The sequence below is a fragment of the Pseudopipra pipra genome, chromosome 4 (assembly GCF_036250125.1).
Source record: "Pseudopipra pipra isolate bDixPip1 chromosome 4, bDixPip1.hap1, whole genome shotgun sequence".
In the NCBI taxonomy this organism is placed as follows: domain Eukaryota; kingdom Metazoa; phylum Chordata; class Aves; order Passeriformes; family Pipridae; genus Pseudopipra; species Pseudopipra pipra.
The window spans coordinates 17,829,340-17,842,207 of NC_087552.1; the positions used below are offsets into that span (position 1 = coordinate 17,829,340).

At 43.5% G+C, this 12,868-nt stretch overlaps 1 long non-coding RNA gene across 1 annotated transcript in view; it reads left to right on the forward strand.

Moving 5' to 3' along the window:
• Window positions 1–12,868, forward strand: part of LOC135412873 (uncharacterized) — a 636,102-nt gene that overhangs the window by 218,344 nt on the left and 404,890 nt on the right. The window lies entirely within an intron of this gene.

Below are 12,868 nucleotides of genomic sequence, written 5' to 3' on the forward strand. Positions count from 1 at the left end.
GCTCCTGGCCGCCGTCCTGCCCACGTTCTCCTACACTTCCTCTTTGGCTTTGTGGCTTTGGAAGCAAACAAAACCTACTCTATGGTTAAAACATTACTTCTGGGCGAGATCATTAACCAGCAGGTCTGTTGTATGCACAGCAGTTGGTATCGTGTAGGAGGGCTTCGGGGCACATCTGTCCTCCTTTTGTGAAAAGGCAGAGCCCAGTTTCCCAGAAACCTTTTGTGCCCTGCTCTGTAGGGAGTAGGAATCTGTAATGTGAGCAGGAAGAAAGAAATCTGAACATAAAATTAACCAAAAAGATGTTAATGCTTCCACAAAGTTGTAGATTTGCTCACCAGGGCATACATGGTGCAATGGGAATTGCAAATATGGGGCAGAATATGGCCTTTTGTGGTTTTTGGTCTGACCTAGGGAAAAAAAAGTTAATAAAATTAGTTGTCTCAGTAGGAATTCTACATCCAGAAACTTGTTTGTAAAGATATAGAAGAGGCAGCGATAGTCTAATTAAAAAAGATTTGATTTTGAGAAATTCTCACTTCTGTTCATTTGTGTCCCTTCTTGCTCCTTTCTTAGATGGTTTGGTCAACCTAAAAAAAAAAAAGAAAAAAGGAGGGGAGAAAGCAGCTGTAGCTCCAGTTTGAGAAGTGCCATGATTAGCATTGGAAATCAAGGGATTGATTTCCTCATAGTATGAAGTTCTGTGTCTGCTATGGAGCAGGGCATTGGCCCTGTTGATGGGTGACATATATTCTGGCAGTGCCTCGCTTGGACAGCCATAGCTTTGGGCAGACTCTGCATCAGCCGGGATGTGCTGTAAGGCTCTGAGACCCTCTTCCATTTGGTGTTTCCTTAAAATGGCAATGAGGTGTCATTCAAACACAGGGAAACATCCCAAACAGCCCTTTCAGAAGGCAGAATATTTATAACTGTTTCAAAGCAGTTCTCTTTCTCCTCATGTCTGATACCCAGCTAATGTTTGCTGTGTCCTTAGTCAAGCAGACAATAGACACCTTGTTGTAAGAGGCCCATGTTACCAGTTATCCTGTGCTTCTTAACACTGTGGCATGTTTAGAAACATGGTGAGAAACATCCCCAAGTTAGCTCAGCACCTGCCCATCACATGATCACACAGACCTAGCTAATTATATTTTTGAGCTGAGATCAGCAACAGCTGGAAGTTCAACTTAGTTTACTTCATAGAGTCTTCTAATATCCTAGAAGGAGAATTGGATAAAAAGATAGTATATGGCACATCATTAGTAGTTCTGCATGTAAGGATCCACCTGAATGAGGACTACCCTGGCTTTTATTTTTGGAGCTATGTGACCATATACTAACTCAGGAAAGAGTTTTCAACCAAAAGAAGCCTTCAGTAACTGGGATTTCAGCAGCATGATCTTTTGCAGATTTAGCCAGCTTTACCATCCTCCATCATGGCTGGAGCTCAGTGCTCCTGGAAGCCAGTTAGTTTACTGAAGCTCTTGAATGCAGATACAAGACTCAAGCTGTAAGTGGGTGCTCTTTGGAAGTTTTGGGTTGAGCATAACGTAGTAGCTGATACTATTACTTAGTTACCAGTACAGCTTTAGAAAGGCACTGTTGTTGACTCCAAGGAACCCCAATTCAGGCCCTTAAGTAGCCAAGTACCTTTGATCCCAAAAACCGGTCCATCAGTAACAAACTACTTCCATGGGACAGAGCAAGAAACTGAGACAGAGTGAAGCTTGGTGGCTCACACAGTTCAATGTGGAACTGGGTGTGCTGGATCCTGCTCTCCTGTCCACACCCTGGATCAAATTTTAAGCCTTAAAAACCTACTTTCCCTACAAACCATTCATCAAGAGATGCAGAACTGAAAAACAACATATGCTGAAAGATCCTCTAGAACTGTTTTCTGGCCAAAACCAGCTCTTGCAATCTGCATAATGCCATATTACTGTCTATCAGCCTTTATATTATGTCAAGACATGTAAACAACCTGTTCCACCAAGTTCAGCAGCAGTTATCAGTGGTGCTGATGGAGCCATTAGAAACACAGTCTTCCTGCAGCTTGTTAAAGACCTTCCTGTACAAGTCAATTATCACCGTGGCTTTTCAAGGCAAATGTTTTGCAAGTACCTGGAACACTTGACTCCCAGCAGAGACTCTATGTGACCCCCAGGGAGCTGTTTCTGGCAAACAACTGATATTTCCAGTGTGCTGGGGGATGACAGTGTTTTTGAACATGCTGCCAAAGCTATATGGTTGATTTTGTAAGAAGTAAGGAACAACACTGATGTTTTGCAGTAATCCAGAAGCAGGATGTGAAGCGATAGTTATTACTAAATGTCTTCATTTATGCAAGATTAGCCAGTACCGAGCTGTAGTAAATTTAGCACTTGTCTCATGCCGTCACTGTGTGGTTTTTCGTCCTGTAAATATTTTGTCTAGCCGAGAAATCCTTTACCTTGGTAGGGGGTAATGCTTCATATCCTGTCAGAGATAGGAAAAAGGGAGGAACTCTCACCATTTTCACTTCCCACATTAAAATACCTAATTCCATAGGGATTGCTTGGCTGCTGGTGGCACAGCAGAAGCAACTTGCTTGAATTTGTACAGGTGGGAGGGTACATGATTTCAGCTTTCCAGAGCCGTCAGGGTCTGTGTTGGAGCATGACTGTGACAGGCTGTAATTTGTTGCATGTAGGTGACATTTTCTACTTGTCTATCCTGTCAAACAAAGCTTTTCACCACAATTTCTTCCATCTTGGGCAGTGTTGGAAACATGTGGTTAGGCTGCTCTTTCATGTTGTCCAGAAGCGGTATCAGTGCCTCCCTCTGCAACCTCCAACACCTACCTAGGATCCTGAGCCAAGACATCAGCGCGATGCCCAGAGATATCTCTGGCTGGCATGGGAAATTCCAGCCTGCCTGCAGTGACTTGTAATGCTCAGTCTTTCAGCATAGCTGGCTTTTGTTTAGTTTTGTTTATCAAAAAACAAGTCTAGAGGTAGACCAGAGCAGCAGCATCTAGATGGCAAAGATAAGACTGGGAGAGAGAGGTTAATTTCTTTGGTACCATTAAGGATGTTATCGAGTACTGTTTTACAACTAGAATATCCCAAAGAAAAGCAGACATAGTAAATATGGGTTTCTGTGAAAGACAGATGAAAACCAAAACTTTCTTGCATTGCTACCATAAAATTCTCCTTGGAAACTCAGCATGTCAGCCAATATAATATATCCCCCAAAGCCCTTACATTTTCCCAATAAAAGCAGTGAAAAACTTACATTCAGCAGTTGATAGACCTCAAAAAAACCCCTTCTGCCTCTTAAATAGACTACACAGACCACCACAGTCTTTGTGACCAGGCCTAGGAGAGTACTTGGTGTGCAGAAGGGATATGGGTGTCAGATCTGTTTGATAAAGAAATTGCAACAGTGATTTGCTCCTTACATGTGTGAGCGGGACACCCCAGTAACACATGCTTTGCAGCACAACTGTGTATCTTTTGCTTTGCACCCCTTAGAGCAATAAAAGGATTTATAGTACCTCAGTTTCCCAGAGCCAACCCTAGCAGTTCCTGGAGGAGTTGCAGAACTAGGCATGACACTGAGCTAGAGCTGCAGTAGGTAATTTATTGGGACAGAACAGAGGCTTTCTGGGAGACAACTCCACTGTAAGCTGACAGCATGTTAGAAAGTGCTGATGTCTGACACACAGCACAGTCTTTTGGTCTGTCCTTATCTCCCTCTCCATAAAGAGAGAGCCCAGTTGCTTGTCTCTGATTTCTGAGACTAGTTGCTACCTGCTCACATTTTCAAATGCTGTTTTAGTAACGGCTTTGGAAAGTGAAAAAAAAGTAATATTTGAGAAACTGCCATACAGCTGTGGGCCACAAATCCTGGAGGCTGAACATCCCCAGTCAGATCCCAGCTTTCACAGAGGCAAGTGGCTGCTCCTGCTACAGCGTAAATACAGTTCAGCTGTCTGTAACTTGCTAAAATGGGTCCTACTAATGTTTCCTCCCTTGACTGTTACAGCCAACTAGAAAAAACGATTTTCTGAGATCTTTTTTCTTTCCTGTTGAAATTCATGTGTTTTAATACAGAAGTCGGTGTAGCAGCAGGAATTAAACCAGCACAAAAACATTAGGTTACTTTCAGGTCATCAGAGTGACCAGTGTGAAGAGCAAAACACCAGATAGTTCAGTGCTGGGTTTGTGGCTGTGCTGCAGGTCTGAATTGAAAGAAAAAGAATAACATTTGTTTCAACTGGAAAATAATAAACACAATAATAGTCTGAACTACTATTAGAAACAAAACCAGAGAAATAATATATGGTGTACATCATGTTTTCATAACTGTGCCATTTTGTAATGTATGTAACCCTAGAAAAGCAATTTTTTGAGAACAGGGGGATGAGATTTTCCCATCTCAGTGGGAGCTGAGCTCAATCTGTTGTCTCTGAAGCTGAACACTGCTCCAGGATGAAGGAAAGCATGCAAGGTGTGTGTGCCTAAATCCTCTATATGCTCATAGGAAAGTTTGCCAGCTCAGGGCTCACAGTGTTAGTGCTGATGGTAATTTGATGGTAGGAAACAGCTTTACAAAAGATTGCTTTTCAGACAAGCTTTGCAAAAACTTTATGACAAATTGTTTCCCTCTTCCCTCTGCTCAGTTTTCTGTTTCCTATCCTACTGCAAAATTTTCTCCTCCCACTGAGAAAGGACACTAATGGAAACATCTGAATATGCAGAATGGGTATGGAAAGAACAGCATCTTCTTGCTCTGCATTGTGAAACTGGTGGAAAGTCACAAGATGCGTGTTCTCCCTAGTGCAGGGACTTTTGGCAGGGCACCACAGGAATGATTTGCACAGCCCTCTGCTCGTATCTTCACTAAGCTCTTCTGGGAAAGCACAGAGTCACCCCTTCGCTGCAAGAAACAGAACAGATTATAGCACAGCATGACAGAGAAGAGTCAGACAGGGAAGATGATGGGCCAACTCCTCTGCAGTCACCTGTACACTGCTTCTGTGTATAATTGAGATGAGCATGACAGAGTCCTAACTGTGTCCTGGGAATCCTTGTTACACAGCAGCCTTGATTTTGCATTCCACATATACCATGTTGAGCCCATGTCATGTTTCCACAAACAGCCACACAAGGATCACAGCACGAGGAGCAGAGAGTCCAGAAAAGGTTGTTACCAATTCCAGAGACAAACCTTTCGCAAGGCACGCTTTCTGAGTGCCTCCTGGAAGAGGCCAGTGCAAAACAGATAATTTGGAGAGGTGCCGGGCATTACGCAACACAGGATTCCTCCCTGCATATCTGTGGTTATCTGTATACAAAGCATCTTTTCTGCAGCCTGCCCTGACTTTTCTACCTCCAGAAAGTCTTGGGAAGGTGAAGCGTAGGCTGTACAAGCAGTGCAGGACTGCTAGCATGGGTTGTGACCTGTCAACAAACCTGACCTCAGACATAGGCTTGGCTATGTACCAGAAACCTTTCAGATTTCACGTGGCTTCAGGTTTTGTTGTGAGCAGTTTTCTTAACTCTCAGTCTAAAGCCATTGTGGTCTGAGGTGAGACGGATGCAGAACTGAGTCAGTGTGAAAGCAAACACGTCCCAGGCACTGTGCACCAGGGTGTAGAGTCCCTGCTGGTAGAGTGGGAGGAAAAACCCATCTGTGGGCCTGATGAAGGGAAATTAAAGAGTTAGGGACTGGACTTGGGGAGGAAATAGTTTAACCAAGAAGCTGATTTGATTTTGTGGGGAAACCAAAAATCAGCAGGCTAGGGTCAAGGCCTCTACTCTCTCAACTGAGTCATGGAAAGATTCCTCACAGCTTGCTCAGGCTTGGAGGTGATGAGGCTGTTTTCCCTCTAAGCCTATCCAAGCAGGAGCTCTGCAGGAACTATGCTTCATTGCAGCAATAATCATTTTGGCTCTGGCTTGGAAAGCCAGGACATCTCCTGCATGTCAGTATACTTCATTTAATTAGCATTGGGGTAAACATCTCTTGTACAACAAGCAACAAATGTGCCAATGGAACATCAGTCAGACCCAGAAATTCTCCTTGTGTTTTGCATAATGAAATTTTTTAAAGTTGAAGAGTTTATTTATGAAATGGGAAGTAGTTTAACTCACACCTGAGGTATTACCATCAGCAAGTCAAAGGGGATGTTTTCTTAAATGTATAATTTTTTAAAGTAAATAGGGTAAATTGGTATACTGAATAATTACATGATGCATAATACAAGTGTCTGAGAAAAAGTAAAAAGGTTTCTTTTCATTAGAAAGGTATCTCCCCCTCCATGTTCAGTCGGTTTTCTTTTCTTTCTCGGCCTCCCTTGTAGCAGGACTGGCATGCAAAAATATTTCATTTTGGACAGTACCAATGTGTTTTCTGCTGAATTGGCATCTCATGTACACAGGACAGGTGCTTTTAATTCCCAAATTTGTGATGTTCTGGACCAGCCAATCTCTGACCCTGCTCAGCACCAAGGACCAGCAGCCCAGCAGCCTTTGATAAAAGGGAACTGCACAGAGGCAAGCTGAGCTTGGGGAGCCAGGAGGATAGAGAGCCTGCTAGGTACAGAAGCACAGCAGCACAAACACTTTGGCAAGTCCCTGCTATCCCTCCTTTGCTTACCAGCTCTCTTTGGAAGGCAGCTGCCCTTTTGGAAATACACAGTTGAGAGATAATCACATCCAGATTTAGGAAATAACATTTTGCACATAATTCATACTGGCTATCTAGACAGATTATTGGTTGAGCATGTAGCTATAAATTTGGCAGAAAAAATGGCAAACTGTGGTTGGCATATGGATGCAAAGCAGGAAGCAAACTGCAGCTATACATTAACTACAGGAAAGGAAAACCTAAGAAACTGGGTTAATCAGCAGGCTCTAAAGCAAACAGTAAGAAGGGGCAGCTGACAGGGCAACTAAGTCTTGAGCATATGCAGGATGAGGGCTTTTTGCATTAGCAAGAACATTACCAGTCAATAAATAACAAGCCAGCACTGCTGTTTTGCTCACTGAGTCTTGTTTATCACAAAGAAGTCAAATGACTTCTCCTCACCCATGGAAAATGTGAATACAGAGGATGACAAGCAATTTTGGGAAGCAACATCCGTTCTGTATGGAGAAACTTGATCTGCTATACCCAAAATAGCTGATGTTGAAACACAGACTAGATCTCATCTAAGCAATCGATTAGACAAAGTGAGGAAGCTTGAGTGTGTGTTGGAGCTGTGTTGGTCTCACCTCAGGCAGCAAGGGCAGTAACAGGGCAGAGACTTGTGGTCTGAACCAGGTTGGAAAATGCAGATCTAAGGAGGCAGGTTGTCAACAGATAACTCTGTGCCCTCAGCAGGGCTGAAAAGCATTTATCATGGCACCCAGTCCCTGAAGAAAGCACTGTAGGAACTCTGGCACTTGTACCTTCATTGGCACTGGTGCAGTCACATCCCACAGGAATCAGTTAGCCTGAGCCCTGCAGGATATTCCCATCCTTGACATGTCCTACTTCTGCTCTACCCTTATAATGCAGGCAGTTTTATAGTGACATCGCTACATTATCCAGGCTCCTTGGGTGTGCTAAACCAGGGAAAAGGAATAGTGCAGTGGCTACAACGGAAACCAGAGCTGGCTGCAGGTCAGCATTCAGCCAGGAAAGCTTCATCAATAAATCACTTCTGCAGAATGGGGTCTTCTGTATTCACCTTTTGCAAAAAGAAGCTAACTTGCCCTAGGACAGACTTTAGTACAGTGAGATACTCCAGTGTTTGCCTCCATGCACAGGGTGGCTTGAATTCTACTGACTGAACATTTAAGGGGTAGTTCCATCCCAGGCTGAAAATCTAATCAGAGCAGGGTTTCTGCATTTGCTTTGGCTCAGTCACAGCAATACACACACACACACAGATGTGCCTATATATTGACACACATACATGCCTACACTTAATATTGTAAATTCCACTTTCAGGATCAAATGAAATGCTGGAGTTCTGAGTCTGATGGAAGTAACACAAAACCTCCTTAAAAATTAACAGCAAAAGAGAGTGCTGGACCATGGCAAGTCCTAGTGAGATTAGTCCTAGTCCCCTGTTTCAGGATTATGTCAGGACAGAGAGAGGAGGGCTTAATTTCAACAAATATCCACGGTTATTGATGTCTTTTTTACCTCTGCTCCAGGCAAAGAAGCCAGGCTGATGCACTGGGAATTTTTATGTATACCTTCCAATCTTTCAGATAAGCTGATTCATTCATCTACCTATTTTCTAGGAAGCTGCTGTCATTACAGCAAGCAGTGTAACACAGCTTCAGTCCCATTTGACACAGATTTCTACAAGAGGAAGTACAGGACCAAGTCTCAGGGCAAGAGCGACAGGAGGTGTGCTGAGTGTTAACCATGGCTCTCTTTTGGGCAGTGCAAGGAGTGTCATTGCTGGGATATAACACTGCTGCTTTACAGGCAAGTTACAAGGCATGCTCACTGGCTTGTCAGGAGGTCTTAAGACGATAGGAGTAATGTAGATTTTCCAATTATAAGTAAAAAAACAGTACCATCAAAATAATAAGAAACGTCAACTACCATAGAAAGAATTTTTTTAAGAAGCCTTTTGTTTATCTTCATGTCTACCGTACCTGCCCTTACCACACTGATGTTATAGCATGTGACTATAATAATTTTCAGCAAAATTAACATTCATTACAGCTCTGATCTTGCAAAGCTACTGTATGGACACAAGCTTTCTCTTAGTGATTATACACTTATCAGGTCCAGTTATTGGGTAAAGACTATTGGAAATATTTTTTTAAAAAGGAGGCAACTCTAAGTCTTGATGCAATAATAATTTGCTCATTTTGTTTATCATCTCCTGGCTTGATACTGCTCACAAATGAGACAAGGCACAGATGCCTAAGAGATACTAAAAGCTCACTCTGAACTCCAATTACGCTAGCATTTCTTCTAATGCTATTGTTTTCCCATCATTATTGCCATGGAAATCAAGGAAAAATGCAGAGGCAAAATACTAAAGAAAATAAATTAACCTGGTGAAGTAATTGCATTCTCTGGTAGGTTTTAAATATCTTTCTTTAACAGGAAGTCCTCTCCATAGATTTCAATAGAAAACAGCTATGTGTGCGCATACGCAAGATTGCACATTGGAGGCTGGGAAAGAGGGCAGCTTTTTTTTTATTTATGTGGACTACACAGATGCTGCAAGTTGAAGCTTAAAACAGCAGGGCTTCTCCCCTTTCACCACCATATGGCCTGCTGACAATTAGCCTGTCTGCTCGGGCTGCTTTTCTTCCTTATTCCATCCCTGCTTAGCAATTAACAGGGGCAAAAGCAAGCCTCTGTGCTCCCTCCTTACACGTTGGAACAGCTGCTTGGGCTATCCAGGGGGACCAGGTAAATACCCAGGAGATCTTTCCTGGAAAACTAACAACTCTACCAGGCCTGAACTTGTAATACAGACAGACTAGAAGAGTCAATCACCTCAGTGTACAGATGATACATACCAGACAAGTGAGGATTTGTGGATTTTTAAAGCTAAAACCGGCCATCTTTTACTCTGTCCCACTGCACAAATCAGGCTGGAGGACAAACTTCAGATACTACTGAGCTTATCAGCTTGCATTTGGCCAAATACCATTATTCCTCCTGAACTGGGGTTATTCTGTATTAAAGCTATTTTCCATAAAGTCACATTGATGAACACTAGCTACACCACCCATTTGTAACTCTAAAAATTAAATTATGCACAGGCTTTGGCTTTCCCATTGTTTTTTGTGGGCAAGAGATTATTCTGGCTATTTACACAATTCAGCCATGGATAAACACAGCAGCCTAGCTCACAATTATCAGTTCTATTCCAGCCCTTCCAGTACTGGTATTTACAACTCATATTCTGATTTTAACTGAGATAACCCTGATAGTAATGCTGGTGAGGTTTTTCCAGCACCCTTATGCTCCCAGCTAGGAAAGCCTCCCCAGAGCTTTGGCTTGTCACCCTGCTCCAGTTTCAGACTTTGCTGGCCAAGAAGTCTGCTTTATTGTATGGCAAACCTATCTGTAACTTCTAGGGAAACAGGAGTTTCCCCAGCTCAGTTAGGCTCTGTGGATACCTCCTGGCTTTCTGGAAATAAGATTTTTCCTCCCGGTGATCAACTCTGAAAGATGGTCAAAGTAGCTGAACCACTGATGGAAAATGGATTAGAAACACACAGGCATTAAAAAGGCTAGAAAGTAGTTCTGGAAGTGACCAGTGACAACATCTGTCCATTTTGCTTTCTCAGTACACTGTCCATTTTCCTTTCTCAGTACAATTCTTTGTGCAGGTTGTTCGGCTCTTACTCTCCAGAAAATCTCGTCCTCAACATAGGCCCTACTTTAATAAGCAGCAGGGCGGAAATTAGGCTTTCCAATGAAAACAGCTATTGGTTTATTTGTTTGGGTTTTTATTTCAACATACTGATCTCCCTGCAGCCGTTCTAGGAAAGCGCAAGAAAAATGTTTCTTCTGTGAAATGTAATTATAATGGCAAATACAAACTGACACACGAGCATGGAGTTATTTTGGGTGATGGTTTGTGCAGCAAAATACTGTGACGAGGCTGGTTTGTCAAACTGAAGGCAGAGCAGACGTCTCCCTCCCTTCCTGTTTAAGCCAGTGGTCTGGGGAGGGCTGCCATAACCTATAATGATGGTTAGCTCACCGAAAGCAACTTGTTTCCCCCAGTCTCTAAATGCAGTTTTCCAAAGGCTGAACATATGCCAGAACATGCACTTGCTTTGTGTCAATCCTGTGTGACATGGCAAACCCTGGGCTAATCTCAAATTATATTAAAACTTACCTTAAAAATCCTCTATTCTGACAAACCTGCTGCCTTCTAGTACCTGAAGGGAGCCTACAAGAAATCTGGAGAGGAATTGTTTACAAAATGTAGTAGTGATAGGACAAGGGGGAATGGTTTTAAACTGACAGAGGGCAGGTTTAGATTGGATATTATAATTCTTTACTGTGAGTTGGTGAGGCACTGGCACAGGTTGCCCAGAGAAGTTATGAATGCTGCATCCCTGGAAGTGTTCAAGGCCAGGTTGGATGGGGCCCTGAGCAACCTGGTCTAGAGGAACGTGTCCCTGCCCATGCCAGGGGGTTGGAACTAGATGATCTTTAAGGTCCCTTCCAACCCAGACCATTCTATGATGCTATATACTTTCTCATACAGAACTGACGCAAAGATGTGGAATATTCTTTCAAAGTCAAAGAAATCACTCAAATTTTCTGCTGCAAAAGCATTTCTTAACTTCCTAAGAACTTGGCCAAACATGGGGCCTTTTTCACATTTTGCTGTGTATTCGCAATAGCTCTTTGGGTGGCAAAGCACTGAAACCTGCTGAACCCCAGGAGCTGTTGAGAGAAATGGAGTGTGGCACAATGTGGCTGTAGGGCTGCAGCCTAGGAAAGCACTGGTGATGCACCTCCTGGCTGAAGGTCACTTTACACACATGGGTAATTCCCTGCAACGTGTCCTCACATGAAAAACATATAATCCAAGATGGAAACAGAGGACTGAAATAACAAATGGTTTGCTTTCCCCTGCTCTCCAGACAAGGTCAATCATTAAACATAAATGAGAAACTACATTCTGTCAGTGAAAAGCCTCACTAGTGTAAGTAGGCATTCGCTTTATGAATTTGTTGGTGTCTGGGCTCAAACAGTCATTACTATAAATCTTTCTGAGCCAGAAACCTTGAAAAACATCAGCCATTTTCTACCTTATCTTCTTTATTCACTACAGGAATATACTCTGGCCTCCATCCATATGACCAGACACTGCAGCACAAGTGACATGGCTGAATAAATCACCGGGCAAAATCAGGCAATGATATCACACAAGCAAACTTCTCTCATCCTGTGTAGTGAAGTGAACCAAGGCTGGTCTGACAGGAGCCACATGGGAGCAATACCCGTTTGCCTGAGGTCTGCTCTCCCCTCTCACTTGGACATGGCAGTGCATTGCTGTGCCCTCTCCTATCTCTGCAGTCTGTCTGGCTGTCCCTCTGTGCTGTCAGGGCCCAGGGGTTCCAGGCAGACCTGCACATCTTGGTGAGAAATGTGACGAGCAGCAGCCAGACTGTCACTGCCAGGGAGGTGGCAAAGCGACCTAGGGACATAAAATGGTTCTCCTCCCCACAGTCAAGACATATAATAGGAGGAATAAACAAGAGGAGTTAGAGATGTACATGCCAACAGGACTATGATATTACTGGCATTGCAGAGGCTTGGTGGGACGGCTCCTGTGACTGGAGTATTGGAAGGAAGAATACAGGCTTTTTAGGAAGGACAGGCAGGGGAGATGGGAAGGAGGTGTTCCCCTCTACATCAGTGATCAGCTGGAGTGCATGGAGCTCTTCCTGGGGATGGATGAGCTGACCAAGAGCTTATGGGTCAGGATTAAAGGGAGAGCAGGAACAGGTGACATAGTGGGGGTCTGCAACAGGCTGCTTGACCAGGAAGACAAAGTGGATGAGGTCCCTATAAGACCTACCTCACATTAACAAGCCCTGGTCATTATGAGGGACTTCAACAACCCCAATATCTGTCAGAGACAGCACAGGAGGGCATAAGCAATCCAGGAAGTTCTTAGAATGCATTGATAACTTCCTTCTCCAAGTGATAGAGGAGCTAACGAGGAGAAGTGCTATGCTGGATCTTGTTCTCAGCAACAAGAAGGGGCTGGTGGAGAATGTGAAGCTCAAGGGCAGCCTTGGCTACAGTGACCATGAGGCAGGGGGAGTTCCAAATCCTTAGGGCAATGAGGAGAGTGCACAGCAAACTCACTACACTGGACTTTAAGAGA